We start from the raw sequence: 18,792 nt of genomic DNA, 5'->3' as shown, positions 1-18,792 counted from the left end.
GTTGTAACAGAAAGAGAAATATGGGTGAATAACTAGATGTCCATCAATAGGGGGATACTTAAGCAAAGTATCATATTATCAAATCTATGAAGTGTAATTTTTCTTTTTCTTTTTTTTTTTTTTGTACTCAGGATTGAACCAGGGGTGCTCTACCACTGAGCTCTACATCCGCAGCCATTTTTATTTTTTAATTTGAGACAGGGTCTCACTAAGTTGCTGAGGCTGGCCTCAGATTTGTGATATGCCTGCCTGACTCCTGAATGGCTGGGATTACAGGCCTGTGCCATCATGCCCAATTATAAAGTAAGAACAAAACAGACCTATATGTACTAACATGTAAGAACAAAAAAACAAAAACAAAACAAAAAACAGAAGTAATGAAACAACACACGTAATATGCTATTCTATAAGTTAAAAATGAAATAAATTACACATTTGTACACATAAATATGAATATAAATGCAAAGAAAAAGGGCTGGAATACCTCAAACTGCTCCCAGGAGTCACACTTTGGAGAGAAGATTCAAATTGAGCAGAGATGAGGAAGAATGGAGTCCTCTACCTATTGCTCAATACTTCTAAGGAAACTCAAAAGTATTGCAATGTTTATAATTATGAGCCCACATATTGCTTATAAAGTTTAAAGGGCTTTTAAAAAACAGAGGATGTTAATGTATATACATAGATTCAGGCTCTTAATTGCATGTAACAAAAATCCAATCCAAAGTTATTAAAACAAAAAAGGGACAATCCAGGGGCCATGCAGGGCCTGAGGAAGTCTGGTCCCTGCTCCACCTCTGTTTGTCCCTGGGGTTGTTTGTTTTTATTTTGTTGTTGTTGTTGTTTTTCATTCTCTAAGGACAACACCAGATCCAATGGAAAGGCTTCCTGAAGCCCCCAATTTTTTCCTCTCTGAAAAGCAACCTTGGTGCAAAAGGAACTGTTTCCCTCTATTTGTTAGTCCCAGGAGAAATGGTGTTTGGCCTTCTCTGGGAACAATGTACCTGCCTCACTCAGTGAGTGGAGTAGCACAGACACTTTGGGTCACCTGTCCAATCCAGTGAAGGCAGAAGACCCTCTTTGTGACTCTGTGATTGACAGCCCCACTGGGATCACATGGAAAGGGTAAGGAGTTTCCCCCAAGAAACTGGAACCAGAGGAAGAGGGATAAATGTGTGGGAGGCAAACGGAGCAAGAGATGACATACTGTATTACAGACCAGAACTGAACAAAATCTGAAGTTACTACCCAGGGTCGCACACCTAGTCAATGGCAGAGATTGGATTAAGATCAACTTAGAGAGACCTCAAAGCCCATTCTCCCTCCACTTCTGGTAAAGTGCTGCTGTAGGCAGCTAGGGACATAGGTGCCATCTCTGCAGTAAGCCCTACATATGTGAAAGGGGTAATGAGAGCTTGTCATCCAAAAACTCAGTAAACCTATCACATTTTTTAAGTTCCCTGCAGATTATCACTCTTACAACAAAATGAAATTTGCACAGATAGAATTTTGCTGGAGAGGAAGAAGAGAGGATGTGGAGGGGAGAGGGGAACGGTAGAATATTTATGAGACGTGAAGGAAAAAGATGAGAGAGGTCCCAACAGTACTTCTAAAGAATGGGAAAGTATGAGGGTGTAGTGAATCAAATATGAAGACTCCCGGTAGACCACCTTCCCCGACCTCATCATTTATTAAACACCGACTCCACACTGAAGAAGGAGCCATGAAAATAGGATGGGGCAGGCATTCCACAGTTTGGTCCTCAGAAGCCTACAATCGAAGATGGCCACACGGGTGCCAGTGTCACCCTCCGGACACAGAGATAAGATAAAGAGATACCAATACAGCCAACCAAACTTTCTTTATGAGAATCCAAACAAATAATGAAAAAGCTCAGTCAACTGATATTTACAAATACAAGTACAGGAAGAATAACAGGCACAGTTAGAAACTGAAATTTTCCATATTTTAAAATCCTTTTATTCCATACTCCAGCCATTTATTCAACAAATATGTGCTTCCTCAAATACTCCCCGCCTTCTGAGTTCTGACAATCTTTCCTGTGCTCTCATTCCAAGCTGGGATATAATCTCCACCTTGTAATATTAAATCACTGAGATCACCCCAATCCCAAATTACGCTCTTTCAATGAGGGAAGAATGCATACAGGTAGACAGTGCATTTTAAAAATTATGCTGGCTGCAGCATAATCAAAGCTGTCTTCACGGGGGGCTTGTGCAGCAGGGGAAGCCAGGCCCTGTGGTGCTCATGGGCAGAGGTAGTTCCACAGCCACTGCACTTACTCCATGGCAGGAAATGAGGTCAAACCTTGCCTTGGGCTGAGGCTTCTACAAGGTTACCTGCTCAGAAGGCTGTTTCTGCTCCTAACCATTCACCTACCATTCCATCCTCATTACAAAGAAAGGGAAAAAACAGAGACCGTACAGAGGATGCGTAAGCTACTTATTACTAATCTTTCCATACTGGGCAATTAATGCTATGTACATTCATCCCTCAGTACCCAAAGGGAATTTGTTCCAGCTCCCCCCACCATACCAAAATCCATAGATGCCCAAGCTGCTAGTATAAAATGTCATCCAGGCACTGCCTACAGTACACTGTAAAATCATCTCTAGTTTACTTATAATACCTATGAGAGTGTAAATGCTATGTAAATAGTTCTCTTACCACATCATTTAAGGGATAATGACAAGAAAAAAATGGTCTGTACATGTTCCATTCAAACACAATTTTTCTTTTCAGATATTTGAAGCCACATTTGGTGAATCTAAGGTTACAGAACCCATGGATACTGAGGGCCAAGTGTACTTCACTTTTTGTTATTCATATTCTACCCTCTTTACAGATAAAGAATATGAGATTTCCTGGGAGAACCTTGCTTCAAGTCAGTGAGAGAACCAAGAACATAAGGAGTTGGTGTTGTGACTTCTGATGGTCACTCTTGTCCAGTTGTTTCCTGCTGGCCACACACTTACTTTGAACGTAGGTAGCAACAGTGCTACCCTAGACGTCTTTGTTGCAGCAACAGCACTGGCAACATCTGCCATATGATGAGTTCTGGCCAACAGGCTACATGTGGAAGGGGTGTCACCTCCAAGCTAAAGCATTTAGTTCCTGGTATGAGACCAGGGATCGAGAAAGCCACATATTCCAGTTAGTACAGCTGTGAGACGGTGAAGCCTCAGTCATCCTGGGTCCCTAAGGTACTATGTGGAGCAGGCTTTCCAATCTTCCCCATACCAACCCAGGTAGGAACATAAATGAGAAAAAGTTTTATGTTATGTTACACCTCTGGAATTTTGTGGCAAAAGTATAAACCTAACCTATCGTAATTTCATTTAAAGCAGCTTTTAATCTAGCAGAGGTCTAAGATGTGTATACAAATGAGTCAAATACAACAAAGACTGACATCAGCCTGACCCACCAAGAGTATTCCACCAATGTCTGGGGACAGAGTGGACAAATGACTGACAGGGAAGTGCTGTCAAGGCCTGGGCCTGTTGCTCAGTAGAACAGCACTTCCCTAGCATTCTTGAGGACCTGGGTTGATTCCCAGCATCACAGAGGAAAAAGTGCTACAGACAGTACCATGACAGGAAACAGAAACCTTCCCTACCATTTGGGAGTAAATCAATAAAACTAATTAAAGTAGAAGCAGTATTTAAAAATACTTTTAAAAAACTTACTGGATTACTGATATTTTCTTCAAGCTCATCTGGGAAGGTCTCTACAACAAGGATAATCTTTTTCCCCTAAGCCAGCGCTCCGACAGAAACTGGAGAACCAAGTGACAATCCAAGCCAGCTAGAGCCCCCAACTTAAGCTGCTGGGTCTTCAACCCGGCCCACTGATGGAAAGGGATTTTCCTGACTCTGCACTGAGAAGGGCTCTGCAAAATGGACCACATTGTCCCTCTTCAACAATTCTGTGGGGCTGGGGACCACCAGGAAGGACTTCCCCAGCCTGGCTCTCTTATCTTCTGCTCCCACTGGTGGCTACCATTGGCCTGGGCCACCCACAGCTCCCCATGGCTTCTCCTGCTCGCTGGGGACAGCAGCTCCTGCTGCCAGCTGCCAGCAGCTGCTCACCGGCAGGTCTCTCAACAAGCCCTAGTGGCAGAAGTTCCTGCCCTCAAGTAATGTGATCTTCCAGGAGAGCCTCAGATTGGCAGCCCTGGGGGTCCACAATGTCTTGCCCCTCAGGCAGCTCCTGGGGGCCTGGATGGCCATATGGCTAGCTCCAACGTCACTGCCACCTCTGCAAAGAGCCGACTGAGACAGGATGACAGTGCCACATTAGCAACAGTGCTACCCTAGACGTCTTTGTTGCAGCAACAGCACTGGCAACATCTGCCAAAGATACATCTGCCAAAGAGCTACTTCTTAACAAAACCTCTTCATTGCCCTCCAAGGACTGCAGATATGATTATATTTCTATCTGCCCAGCACGGGCAGGACCCAGGCTCTTGAGTGAAGGAACACTCTTCTCTCTTAAGAAGGTCTCCCATCATTCCTTAATCCCAAGTTAGCCACAGCTCAAGTGTCTTCTCAGTGGGCTTGGCAGAAGCCCCAGATTCCTCTCCCTGCGTCCAGTCTGCAGGATCAGAAGTGCTTCCACGACTCTCACCCAGGCACAGACCCGCTTAACCCAGGCCCCTTGGTAAAAGGGTAAATTTCATCCTAACAACTTCCTGGGGGATGATCTGGAATGACATGCATCTTCCAGGGAAGACATCCAAACAGCCTCAGTCTTCACAAGGAAGTGTCTCTGACCCTTCCCAGCAGCCTAACAAGGCAGCCCTTAGTGGCATGGAAAAGGCACAGGAAAAGGAGCCCTGATTCAGGTTCCAGGCTTCTCCCTTACTAGCCAGGAACCTCGAAAAATAACCACCACCCTAAGCGTCAGGTTCTTCACTTGTAAACTGGGTTATATCTGCTCTGCCCACTTTAGGAAATGGTTATTAAATGGATATTAAATTAATAAATGTGAAAGCTCTTTCAAAATACTCCACAAAGCTCATTCAAAATGCTTAATTGGCAAGTGATACATAATTTAATTAAAAAGAGTTTCCTTATCAATGCCATAAATGCTGAGTTTGCGATACTAAATTATTAAATAACTTCTCTGTCCCATTAGTGAGCAAAATATCACAAGGAACCCAGGAGACTTAAGGCCCAATCCTTGCTCCTTATCCATTTACCCCTAGTCAGGATTATAATCTAATTAATCTTACTGCATCTAAAATGAGAGTGGAGAGGACTCAGAACATCATCCAAGCCACAGCCCTCACTTAACAGGGAGGAAACTGAGGCCCAGAAAGGTTAACAATTAAGCAGCAGTGGTTTTAATATTAGCTAACACTAGTGCACGTTATTTGTACAGGCACACAGCAGATATGTGGCCATGCCAGGCCTGAAACCCAAGTGTCCAGACCTCTTGGCCAGGGCTCTTCCCATGAGTCTATGTATATAAATCCACTTCTTTGCATCTGCTGTTAGTCCAGCCTCTGTGTCAACAACTTATGTTCTATGATTCTTATATGAAAACCCTAAAGAACAAGGAGAGGGATGGGGCTATGGCTCAGTGACAGAGCACTTGCCTAGCATGTGTGAGGCACTGGGTTTGATCCTTAGCACCACATAAAAAGAAAAAAAAAAAAGGCATTCTGTCCATCTACAACTACCAAAAATAAATAAATAAATAAATAAATTTCTAAAAAGAACAAAGAGAAACGAAGAATGAGCATGACACAGTGGGCAGAACAGAGAAATATTATAAGAGGTAGCCTAGGGGAAATGGAGGCATTCAAAGAGAAAGGAAAAGATACTTAAAATATAAATGCCAAAGTGAGGATGATCTAAGATGACTGACAACTGTTTTAAGATATTCTGCACAGAGTATAACAGCTATGCTGCTCATGGATGTGCCAGGCAATTGCAGACAGAATAAAATTCCTGACACCCAGGATTATTTAGTCAAGTTGAAGGGAGGTGATATTCCCCTCTCCTCCTCAGTCCTTCCGTAAGTTGGGATTTAACTGAGAAGAGAGGACTGAAGGGGGAGAGCAGCTCTCTTAGGAAGCCCAGTGGGGCAGCCCCAATAGTCAGTGTCCTCTAAAGTTAGAAAGTGCAGTAAAATAGGGACAAAAGTACCTGCCTCACGGGGTTGCCATGAGGACCATGTGAGTGAACACACGTGGTTACAGACAAGCGTGAGCACTCAGCATATGCTAGAGAAGGGTTTTATTGTAATTTGGAGTCTTATATTTCCAGATTACTAGGAAACATCCTTCTGAGCACAAATGTTATCGTTATATTAAAATAACCTCAAATGCAAGGGAAAATGTTCAATATGGACATAATCCAACTCCTGGTATCTGCTTTCACTCATCGACGCACATGTGAGAACTAAAGAGACCCTACATGCCAGGGGCCAAACAGCATGGGAAGAATTTGCTCAAATACCATGTTTTTCACACTTGTACTTTATAGCAATGAATTCTTTCTTGATGCAAAACACGAGATGGGAGTCTCAAATATAATGCTGATGTGATCACAGCAGGTCTGGGAGGGGTGGAGTACGGACCTAGAAGGGACCTGGATTCTACCCTTATCCTTTGTAGCAGCCCCTGGGACTCTAAGGAACTCAGGTTAAAAAATAAATTTTCTTCAACTCAAAAGGGTTTTGACATGGTTCTACTTTGAGCCTTTTAATTTTTGAAGTTATAATTCACCTTTAAAATTATGTTTATGATTTGCCAGGACCTTTGGTCAAATATTTCCTGCCCACATATAGAAGAGTAAGAAAAGTTCCCCATCCTGTGCTGTCTCCCTTGCCAGAGTGGGCTGAGCCCAGATTCACAGGGTGTCTGCTCCAGGGCTCTCAGCAGGCCAGCGGGGTTGCCCTCTCAAAGGCAGACATCCAGCATCAAAATACCAGGGTCATCCCTTGGATCTTTGACTCCTGATCCCAGCATTTAAATCCTGGCCATTACACAAGCAGCAGGAGGGCATCAGCCGTGCCACATTGTCCAGTGGGGAGGAGATGTCAACAAGGGTTTAGAATCCCAAGCTGTTTATCTCACATTGAACCTGACCCCACCTCAGAAGAAGGCTGGCTCGGCCCTGGTTCTAAGGAGAGCTGCAGATTGGGCCAACAGTTGAGGCATGAGGAAAATATCAGAAAACAAGAAGAGGATAAAAACAAAGGAGCGGCTATTGATAGCCAAGGACTTAAAATGAAATAAAATTCCATCAACACTTTGTGTAAAACTGGATACCGGGCCCAGGTTATCCCCAAGATTATAAACACCCACTAAAGTTTTCTGCCACAAATGGTCCTACCTCCCCACTTGGACACAGTCCCTGCCTCCCATAAGCCATTTCTCCAACTTTTTTCTATGATTGGCTTTGGAACGGATGCCCCAGGACCCCAACTCCCAATGACTGTCTTCCAGAATCAAAATCAAATGCACGGGGTTGTTTTTTCAAATCCTCACTGTTTCTTCCCCCCACCTTAAATAACAAAAATAACTCTTGCTTGTTATAAAAACTCAAATTCAGAGATATAAAATTTAGGAAGTGGAAAACTTTTGAAATCCCAGATTCCAGCCATAGCCATTATTAATAATTTGGGAAACAAAAATTTCATGTCATTTATTTTTATCTAATAAAAATATATAGAACCTATATATCTTAATAGAAACTGGTAAGAAATGAGATTTTAGTTTTATATTGTATGCAATAAAATTCAAATGTTCAAAAACACTGTTTACCCAGTATTAGGAACTTTGTAAACAGTTGCAATATCTAAGCTCTTATGCCTGATCCTCAAAAATTCATATGTAATGTATTTAAAAGTTTATAATGTTTAGGTAGTTGATGAATTGGGCCGGAAATTCCAAACTGCAAAACTAGTTGGAGCTGAATTACCAGGCAGTCATTGCATAGAACCAGCTTCATCATTTGCAAGATCCATTGCAAAACAAAATAAGGGCTTCAAAGTATTAAGAACGTCAAAACTGTAATAGTAGATTTGATATAAGGAGACTGATTCATAGTGGGATAGGGAGCGGGAGCATGGGATGATTAGATGAACTCTAGATAGGGCGGAGGGGTTGGAGGGGCAGGGAGGGGCATGGGGTTATTAATGATGGTGGAATGTGATGATCATTATTATCCATAGGTATGAAGACACGAATTGATATACTATGTATACAACCAGAGATATGAAAAATGGTGCTCTATATGTGTAACAAGAATTGTAATGCATTCCACTCTCATATATAAATTAAAAAAAAACTGTAATAGTAGAGCATTAAATAAACAAAAAGTCTCCCACATTTTTGCAATCATGGAGAGTGAAGCCTTATTTGTTCTACCACTGAGCTATATTCCCAGCCCTTCTTATTTTTTGAGACAGGGTTTTGCTAAATTATCTAGGCTAGCTGCAAATTTACAATCATCCTGCCCCAGCCTCCCAAGTACTGGGATTACAGCCATGTGCGATGGTGCCCAGGGGACCCTAGAATGAGGCCAGTCTTGCTGATGCACATAGATTAAATATATGCCTATCAAATGTTTACTTTATATTTTTATGGGCTTTCAGTATAGCATGTTTGCCTTTAAAACCCCTCATTGTCTTTTCTAAAAATGTGTAACTTTCTCTAGAAATAAATTGGCAGAATGGCAATAAAGGCCAGAATAAACATTTAAAATCAGGGCAACTCAGCTTGACCTTGGTTAGTATTGTGTATATTGATGTATTTTCCAGTTGAAATGAATTGCCATGTGGCTAATATTGCAAAAACACACCACGTTCTGGAATATCATTTAGCATAAATAAAATCTTAAGCTCCATTTTATATCATCTCTGAGATTATTTACGACATAAGATACTTTTGCAGGACAGATTTATAATACCCTCTCAATTTTTTTAACTTAAAAAAAGAACATCCTTTACATTACTCCCCAAAAGTCATCACTAAATAGACTTCCATTTTAAAAAAAAAATCTTATCACTTGGCAGATTAAACTGCATAAAATTAAGAATTCTCTTTAGCCCCTTTTAAGTGCAACAGGTTCATTTTACAACACAAAATTGCCATGTAGCCATCCTAGAGCCTCCCTGTCATTTAAACATACTTCCTATTCACCATGAGCTGTATGGTGCATAAGAATAGCTCAATCTTTTATACATGATAAGAATACCGAGAATTCCTTCTTAACTGCTATAAAAGGCTCCCGGAAAGCCACCAAAAGGCTTGGACCACATTCCTTGGTGATTATCAGTAGGAGGAGGCAGAGTTAGGACAGGGAAAGAGGGGAAAGTGGCTTATTAACATCCCCGACCACAACCAAGCCTCTTCAATTAGGAGAAACAGCTGCAGAATCTCGGCTCCCCCAACCAAGAGGTACCACTTTATTTCTGGGGTTTGCCAATAGACAGCTCAACACCATTCTGAAATCCCCCCACCCTTTAAGCCCAGGAGAGAGCAGTGGAATTTTCTCCACTTTGAATGGACACATCTCAGATGCTCAGAATTTGTTCAAGCTTTCTCTGAGTCACTCAATGAATGCTGCTTACAGAGAACTGCTGTGTTTCCTGGGAGAGGTCAGAAAGAGGACCAAAAGGGAGGTAGCTCCGTGACTAGTCATCCTGAGCCCCCTCCTCCAGGTGCACAGCTATCCCAGAGACTCACAGAAACCACTCACTAAAGATGAAGAAGGAAATTTTAAAACCTTCCAAGACTCCAGGCACTTTGTGTGGGTCATATATTAATCCACACAAAACCTACCATTTTGCAGAGGCAGCAGCTATACATGGCCACTTAGCTAATATACCCAATGTCACACAGCTACAAATCAGCAGAGGTGGGCTCTAAGCTCAGATCAACAAAAATCCCAAAGTCCCTGATGTTTGTACTCCATTAGCGGTGAAACCCAGTGTAGGCAATGCAGACACTCCAGCGGGGTCTTGTCTCTAGAGAATTTTAAAACAATAATAAAATGACTAAAAGACATCTCCTTTTCTAATTATCAAGCATCAGCCGTTGTAAACAAAAACAAATATTTTGCCTGTTTAGGTTCTAAATAATGATTGCAATTACTGTTGAAATTTGTATGTGTGTGTGTGTGTGTGCGTGTGTGTGTTTGTGATTTTTCTATTATTTAATATACATGGTATTTACATGAAAGTTATTTGGAGAACTCCTAACTCTTCAGGTTCACATGCAAACTCACACTCGATTGAGAAAATAAATTTGTTAGAGTTCAGAATTTTCCAATTCCACCTCGGACACAGTTTGTGTCTCCAATCCATGCAATACTAGATATTCTTGGGTTTAAACAGATTTGAAACAAATAGTGATCGTAGTGATTGTAAAAACAAAGAGAACACTATGTGACCAGCTGGTACTTTTATTTGTGTTTAAAATGCAACACAGTAAATCAGCAAACTTGCTTGGTAAGCACAAATTTTAAATCAGGTGTGGAACATTTATTGAGTTTGAGCAGTATCTTTAAAACTTAAGTGTATTCTTCTAAAATCATTCATTGTTTACAAATTAAAGGGAAACCAAGAGCAAATGTTCACAGCAGCTTCATTCCTAAGAACCTCTCCATACTTCAGTTTATTCCAAAGAACCCGCAGTAAGTTGTGGACTCTGATCCCAACCTAGGCAATCTGCATCAAGAACTCTCTCTCCTGAGATGTCTACATTTCACCCCTAAAGGTAAGCAGGTGGATGAGACTTTAAATCCTGAAGGTTCCCAAAGTCCAAAAGAAAGTATGACAAATCCTTAGGATCATAAAGCCAGTCTTAAATTCCACATGCTCTTGACTTCAAAGGAAATAAACAGAATTAATGGATTCCAAAGTAAAACCTCCCACCGTGTGGGTGGATGAATATTTTCAACACTTGAGAGCAACCTGCCACTTTCGCCAGCAGAGGTTGGAAAACAGAGAGAAGCTTTGCGCATATTTGGGGCCACATTTCAGAGAGAAAGAGTGAGGAGCCATAAAAAGCAAATGCATCTGGGAGTGGATAAGAAGGGAAAGCTGAGGCTCACTGAAACAAGACCATGTAATCAGTTTATGCTTCACACTCAATTGCCTGGCTCGGCAGCCCTCCTGCCCTATCACTAAGGCCCATATCTCTGCTGGCTCTCATTCTCTTGGAACAGCTCTCCATTAGCTCCCTGACTTATCAGCTTCAAGCCCACAGGCTCTTATAAAGGCTCACGCATGTGAGCCCTGGGTGCTGAAACACAGAACTTATGTGGCATTCTAGGGCAGGCCTATAGCGAGGCAATCTGGCTCAGAAGATTTTCAGATTATCAAGTGGGGAAGACAGGAATGTCACGGCCTCTATGGGTGGACATGGGGACATTCATCAAAAAGACAGCTACCATGAAATCGCTGTCTCCATTTCCCACTAGAATGGTGCAGAGCTCAGGTTTGTACATAGGCCTGTGTGTGGGGACAAGCATGCATACAAACCCAAATTACCATCGTGGAAAAACCATTTCCCAAGTGGGGCAAAGGAGGGCTAGACCCATACTTTTCAAAAAACAAAGTACCAACCAGAAGGGCACTGTAACTTAATTCTAATTGGGGGAGCACTGGCTCGCACAGTTTTCAATCGTAAATTGCTGTGAACAGCATGTCCCATGTGGTCCAGGCTGGTGCCATGTACCATTTGGAAATCAGGAAATGGCTACCAGGAGTAAGGACCAGACCTCATCAATTTGTAAGGCAGGAACTCTGATTCTCTGTCAAACTTTACCCAGCAGCTGATAAAAATTAAGCCCAACTGTGAACTCTGAGCTGGAAGAAACAAGGAGGAAATGAAATTCTTCACAGTCTGTGATTCTGCGATAGACCCACTGGGGATGCTGTTGAGAATGGTGACAAGGAAAATGGAGTCTCAGCTCACTGTCAGGGCCCCAAATGACTCAGGTCTATGTGTCAATTTTCATAGCTACAGGGCATTGGGCAACTGTAACAAGGTTCTGAAATTTTCCTCAACCAGATGAGAGGGTCGATGTTGCCCACGGCCCCTCCCCACACCCCATTCTTGCTTTAGTTCCCAAAAGGCATGTGAAGAGCTGTCCTAAAGCCCCTGCCACCACCTGTCAAGGAAGCCACAGGCATGAGAACAAAAACATGGGATGTGGCAAGGCAGAAGGATGGAAAGACCCTGGAGCCTAAAGTCCCTGCTGAGCCACCACACCAAGCCTGGACCATTTGTCCCCAGACTTCTTGTTAAGTAGATGATAAATGTTCCTCTGGTTTAAGCCACTGTTTGTTGGGTTGTTTTATCTGGCAGCCAAACATCTACTTGGTACAGCTCCCCCATAATGATTTTGGTCAATAATCATACTCTCATTACCAGTGTCACTCCCTAACTGGCCCAAGTCTGAAACTTGGATGAAACCCCTAGTTCCCCTTATCTAAATCTCAGGCCCTCATGGGGAAAAATGTAGCACTATCAACCTCGCCAACCCTGTCACCTGGAAGTCTGGTGTGGGTGCCAAAAGCACAAGATAAATACAAAGACACAGAAATCAGTGGGAGATGGGGGGAAAGGACAAAACAGGAGACTTTTTTTTTTTTGAAACTTGCAGCTGACCCTTTAGGTTGGGGGATCAGGTGCCAGTCAGCTGCAAGTTTGTTTTTTTGTTTGTTTTTTTTTTTAGAGAGAGAATTTCAATATTTATTTTTCAGTTTTTGGCAGACACAACATCTTTGTTTGTATGTGGTGCTGAGGATCGAATCCGAGTCGCACGCATGCCAGGCGAGCACACTACGGCTTGAGCCACATCCCCAGCCCTTAAAACAGGAGACATTTAAGGTGTGGGGGAGAGACAGGAGACAGGTGCCTTTTAAAAATGTGTTTTTGGTATTTTTAAAGGGATTCCCTCATGCTTTTAAAAACTCGGTGTGTTCTGAGTAAGAAGCTATTGTGTGCTGGCTCTCCATTGTCACATAGTTCTGGAAAGGCTGAATCCCATCCGTTGACCCCTCGGCTACATGGTACAGACGTGTGAATGACCGATGGCTTCTTGCGTTGCTGGTGCATGACTTGGCGGGGCAAAGCATATTTTACATTAGCTTAGGTCCTGACATTCTATCATGTTCCCTGTCGAGAGGCCAACTAGTTCTTGGAACCCTGCACACCAAGTGACATATCACAGAACCCTAGCAAACGAGAAGGCTCTTTGCCAAGTGCCCTTAAACTACAGGCTCCCCTTCCCTCTCCCACTTTGACTGCAGCGGTCTGGCTGGCGAGGCTGAGCAGAAACCTGCTAAGGAAAGGTCACCATCCCGAGTTGGAGAATATAATGCTAAGTGAAGTAAGCCAGTCCCCAAACACCAAAGGCCGAATGTTTTCTTTGACATGAGGATGCTGACTCATAATGGCCATGGGGTTGGGGGGGGGGGGGGTACCTGGGAGGAATGGAGGAACTTTAGATAGGGCAAAGGGGAGGGAGGGGAAGGGAGGGGGCAAAGGGGTAGGAATGATGGTGGAATGAGGTGGACATCATTACCCTAAGTACATATAGGAAGACACAAAAATACTTTGTGCACAATCAGTGACTTGAAAAATTGTGCTCTGTATGTGTAATATGAAATGAATTGCATTCTGCCATCATGTATAACTAATCAGAATAAACAATTTAATTTAAAAAAGAAACAAAAAGGTCACCATCCTTTCCCAACACCCAAGTCACGGTTCTGGGAGGCCACATTACATAGTATGGGGCTATTTGCAGTGGTCTCTCTGGCAGTCGTTACCACTGCATTCAGGGGCTAAAAGTGGCACAGAGCTGGGTGCTCTAGGTTCTCGATGGAATGTGGCAGAAGGCTGAAGGAACAGCCATCAAAATGACACCTTCCCTGTCCCAGCTCCAAGCTGTCTGCCGTCAACCTTCTTGTGCCACCCCAAGGGATGCTCTGTCAGGCTGTAAGGGGAGAACCTCCAAGGCCACCTCACATGACACTGTCTGGAATGCCTGTGGCCCGACAGCAGGAGCACCAGTGCCCTCATCACAGGGTGTCAGTGCTCTCCCAAGGATGACAGGTCCCCAAGGACGGGCAGGCTTCCCACCAGGCTCCTGCCACAAGGGCACCTCCTGGTGAGGAGGCTGGTACTTCTCTCAACTGCCCTCCACTCTGGCCTCCCCACAGCCTCTTCTTCTAGGACTTGCTTCATTCCTAGCCCGCTGCCTGTATCATCTGTGTGCTCAGAGCTGCTGCAGCAAAGTCCAGAGAGTAAAGCAAAGCCTTTGCCCGTAGAGCGTCTAAGAAATAAGATCTGTTTTTTTGTCTTTTTCCCCCACTTCTTCTTCTTCTTCTTCTTTTTCAATTTGAGGAATAAATGGTGCAGAACCGCGTGGTGCTGTGGGAATTGTATGGCTGAGAGCTCAGAGGAGGGCAGGAGCACAGGAGGAAGGCTGGTCAGCAGAGGCTTCTTGGAGGAGGTGGGGCTTGAGCAAAGTCTTGAAGGTGAGATGAGGGCCCAACGGGAATACAGAGTGGGTGCTGGGGACAGCAAAAGTGTTATGGTTCCTAGGGACATGGTGGGCTCTGGGGCCAGAAAATAATCAGCCTGTTGGCTCCATGACAGAGGGAGGAGTGGAAACACAAGGTGGGACTGTGCCACCTTCTACACTGGAGTTGACAATGCATCAGTCCTTCCTCCGTGAACACCTGTTTCCTGTAACCTAGCATGTGCCTGGCTCATAGCTGGTGCTTAATTAATGCTAATAAAGGAAGGAAAAATTATTAAGCACCCTCAGCCATGCTGGGGGCCCCAAAACCAAGAATCAAAACAATATTCAAAGGCAGGAATTGCAAACTCAAATGCCCCGATGGTCAGGAGGACACAGGTCTAGCTGGCTGGGAGAGAGCAGTAGAGACAGTGGAAGAGTGGACACCCATCTTCAGAGGGACAGTCCCTACCCAACTCTAGTCCAGTGTTGCTGCCAAAGGCTGTGAGCCCAGTGCCGCCAGGTCTTTTGATTGATAAGTGAAGTCTCCTGGTTCTTAGATGTTTACAACAAACTCTTTTAAAACGACAAACTTCTTGAACCAAAGAAAACATATTGCCAGAATAATATTCAGCCCCTTAGCAATCTTCGGCTCTATAGAATTTTTTTTTTTTTTTTGGTTCAAGAAGTTTATAATCTAAAAATCCTCCCCCAACAAAACTAAACAGAGATGAGAATGGGGGTTACTTTGGTAAGCTGAGGATTGGAAGGGGTGTCTGGGAAGGTGGAGATGCCCAATATTTGATCTGTGTGGCGATTACATGGGTGAGGGATTTAAAAATTCATCAAGCTGTGAATTTAAGAGTTGTACACTTTACTATATGTAGGTTATAACTCAATTTACAACGGAAAAAGATAAGTGGAGTCCCCAGTAGCTGAACAAACCACCCTGTACAGTGCTTCAAGTGGTGCTGCTCCTCTGGCTTCAAATTCCCTCTTGTCACCCTATTGCCACTCTATCTACACTATAAGACAATCCTGGCTGCAATTCCTCCAGGAAGCTTCTCCTACCCTCCCCCCAGCCCAGGTCTGCTGTTGAGCCATCTGGGTGCTCCCAGAGCCAGCCCCATAAGTATCACCATCACCCCCCGAGGAATCTAGAAGGTGATCCTCCTTATGCACCTCTCTCAGAGCTCCTGAGGTCCTGGGGACAGGACTGTGCTTGCTGTAGTCCAGGACTAGTGCAGGGGGCATTCAGCAAAGGTCTGATATGACATCTCTGCCTCCTCCAACCATCAGCAAGCAGGAGGAGGCCTCCCACCCCAGCCCATCTCTATTTCTCCAGAAGACCCAGATGTAGCTGAGAATAGAATGTGGAAACAGGCAATCTGGAGGAAAAAATACACATACACACACATACACACACACACGCACACACACACACACCAGAGGGCTACCGAGTCCTCAAGAGAAGATGGAGGGCAAGGTGTGGGGTGGGGGGACTTGTACACTATAACTATATGTAGTTATAACCTGCATATAATAAAGTGTACAACTCTTCAGTTCACAGCTTGATGAATTTTTAAAGGATTTTAACACATGATTCTCCTGCAATCAGCTGCAGAGACTTCATACTGAGGAAACAGCGTGTGTGTGCAATTCTTAAATCACCTGCCTGGCTGGAAAAAACCTCTAAGCCAGTGGTGCCCAAATTTCAGCAGCATCAGAATCCCCAGAAGGTCGGTTAAAAAAAGATTCCCAGGCCCATTCCAGAGATTTGGTAAGCAGGAACCGGACTGAGAACTTGATTCCTAACTAGCTCCCAGGTGATACAGATGCTGCTCGTCCAGAGGCCCCTATCAACAGCCCAGGACCAGACATCAGTGGTGTTCTTTCATTTGCTCGTTTAACAGACCTTCTTTAGACCCGTGCCATGTGCAAAGCCGTGTGAATGATGCAGACATAATTAGAGCCAATGGTTGTGCTGTCACCTCTGGTCACCAGAAAGTGAACTGCTACTTCTCTGTGCCCTTCCCAAGATGTGCTGCTGAAGCAGAAAATGACACCCACTTTCAGCCACTCCTCAATGCTCAGATGGTCTCAGATTCAAACTCATGACTCTGAGAAGAAGGTTTTCGAAGTCCACTCCCATCAGCACATGCATCTGCTTCCCCAAAGGTCTCCTGTTAAACGAGCCGTTTGCCCAAGTCTGCCTTCAAGAGATGGTCCCCTCATTCAACCAGAGAGGGATTGACTGTAGTTTTGTGTGGTCAGACTGGGCAGGGGGCAAATGAATTTTCCCAGAGACCATGCCAGCAAAGGGTCTCCTGAAGTGCCGGAGGGCAGAGGCAGACTTCCAGCAGACAGGCAAGCACACTGCTCTGAAATAGCACCCTTCCCCTGTCCCGGGCAGGAGGAGCATCCTGACGATCCTGACGTATTTGGTTACGCGTGAGTGCCTGGGTATTAAATCTAAATGGCCCATGATATGGAATGCCCAGGCAGCATGCACTTGGATTATTTATGCCCTCTGCACCTGTGGAAGCTGAGATTTAATTATTTATTTCGTGTTAAGTTTCCAATCCTGGGCTTCCCGTCTGCAAAAGAATAAAGCACCTCAGTTAAACTGCAGGGACTTAAGATCAACACTCAGCAGGCGCCGGAAAACTTAAGGACTTTGTCACCCAGGATGTCATCTTCCTCCCTACCTAACAAGATCCTAGCAAAATTCAGTCATGTGTGGAAGTTTTAAGAACACTTTGAAGTGACAAACCTGAAAAATTCAGCTGAGGCCTCTCAATGAACATGTAATTCAAGAGGCAGAGACACCACCTCTGGACCTTAGGCACGGCTGGCCGTCTGCAGGAACATCCTTCCTGACCCAGTAGGAGGCCATGGACTCATTCACTCTGATTTCTTCCCAAATTTGGGTGGAGAGAGTTTCAAAATTGTTAGAACTCTCAAGTTCAATGTCACTGGGCCCCTTGTAGTGTCTGTATAACCTATATAACCTACTAAGTCCCAAATTTTTGATTCTGCAAACAATATAAGTACTCAAATATTATTTCAAGGTTACTGTAAGTGGTATATTTGTTTCCCAATTTAAGTTTTTATAGGTCTCCCACATCTGGGACGATGGGACAAAATGGGCTATAGTGCAATACTATGGAATGTTCAAACAAAACCAAATACCTTCTTATGGTTAAAGCCAGTGTGTGGATGTCAGCAGGCCTGTGGATTGGAAATTGCTAGTTTTAATCCAAACCATCATCAGTGCTTTACTTCAAGCAGAGCTACCCAGAATTCAAACCTCGTCTTTTCTCTCACCTGTCTTTTCCTACATTATTAACTTGAATCCAATCTCCTAAAGTAGTGAAATTATCAGATTCCCATCTGACCATATTTTATCCCTTGGAGAGGATATCAGCTTTCATGTACAATTCTAGAAGGTTCCCAAGGTCCTGCATAAATTTACCGACTGCTTCATTACAGTCACTTTCCCTTAAAGGTGGATACTCAAGCTCACAACATAAGGGCCAACCCAGCCCCAGCAAAGTGACAGCATCTGAGAACAGATTCGCTCTGTCAATAGGAATAGGATTAAATGTTAAATGTTTAAATGTTCTAAACTTTACAATGTGAATGACAGTTCACGTTCTTTCTTGGAATCAAAGCTGCCTTTTACCCATTTTGATATGTTATACTTGAATGTTCATTCAGTTCAGTGTGCTTTTTAGTTTCCCTTGAGCGTTTTCCTTTGATATATGCATTGTTTAGAACTGTGTTGTTTAGTTCCAAAGGTTTGGAGATTTTTGTGTTATCTTTTTGCTATTAATTTGTATTTTGATTCAATTGTACTTGGAAAACAAATTCTTTGTGATTTCCTTTTTCTAAAATTTGTTGAGGTTTGTTTTAGGACCTGGGTCATTGTCCATGGTAGTGTATCTTCTGCAAATGCTTCTTTATATACAGAGTTATAAACAATCATGCTGTGAATGGATAATTATGAATGTAATGCATTCCACTATTGCCATTTGTCATGTATATAAGAAATTTTTTTAAAAAAGAGTATTCTGCTGCTCTTGAAAAAAAAAAAAGCTGCCTTTTGGTTTTGGTCTTATTCCTTGGTTCTCAAAACGCACAGGAAGTTGTCTGTTTGGTGTGCTTCTGTGTTCTGCTTCATGGGGATACTGATGGTTACAGTGGTGCTTGGCACGTGGCAGGTACACAGTCAGTACTTGTTGAGGAAATGACTCTCCAGAAAATACCTGCCCTCAGG

The 18,792-nt window shown here is 43.5% G+C and overlaps 1 protein-coding gene and 3 long non-coding RNA genes across 6 annotated transcripts in view; 2 read left to right on the top strand and 2 right to left on the bottom strand.

Annotated features, from left to right (window-relative positions):
- Positions 1 to 18,792, bottom strand: part of Rbm20 (RNA binding motif protein 20) — a 185,159-nt gene that overhangs the window by 118,300 nt on the left and 48,067 nt on the right. The gene's annotated exons all lie outside the window — the stretch shown is intronic.
- The window catches only part of LOC125617983, a 36,802-nt gene that overhangs the window by 4,719 nt on the left and 13,291 nt on the right, over positions 1 to 18,792 (top strand). The gene's annotated exons all lie outside the window — the stretch shown is intronic.
- On the bottom strand, positions 844 to 8,983 carry LOC125617984. Its single transcript, XR_007349183.1, has 2 exons — positions 8,831 to 8,983; positions 844 to 950 (listed from the first exon to the last, which is right to left on the bottom strand). It is a non-coding gene; the product is annotated as an uncharacterized LOC125617984 (long non-coding RNA).
- On the top strand, positions 10,986 to 18,569 carry LOC125617982. The gene is made up of 2 exons (XR_007349181.1): positions 10,986 to 14,529; positions 16,077 to 18,569. It is a non-coding gene; the product is annotated as an uncharacterized LOC125617982 (long non-coding RNA).

This window comes from Marmota marmota, unplaced genomic scaffold (genome assembly GCF_001458135.2).
Source record: "Marmota marmota marmota unplaced genomic scaffold, marMar, whole genome shotgun sequence".
Lineage (NCBI taxonomy): Eukaryota > Metazoa > Chordata > Mammalia > Rodentia > Sciuridae > Marmota > Marmota marmota.
This window is presented reverse-complemented; position numbering and strand designations above follow the sequence as displayed.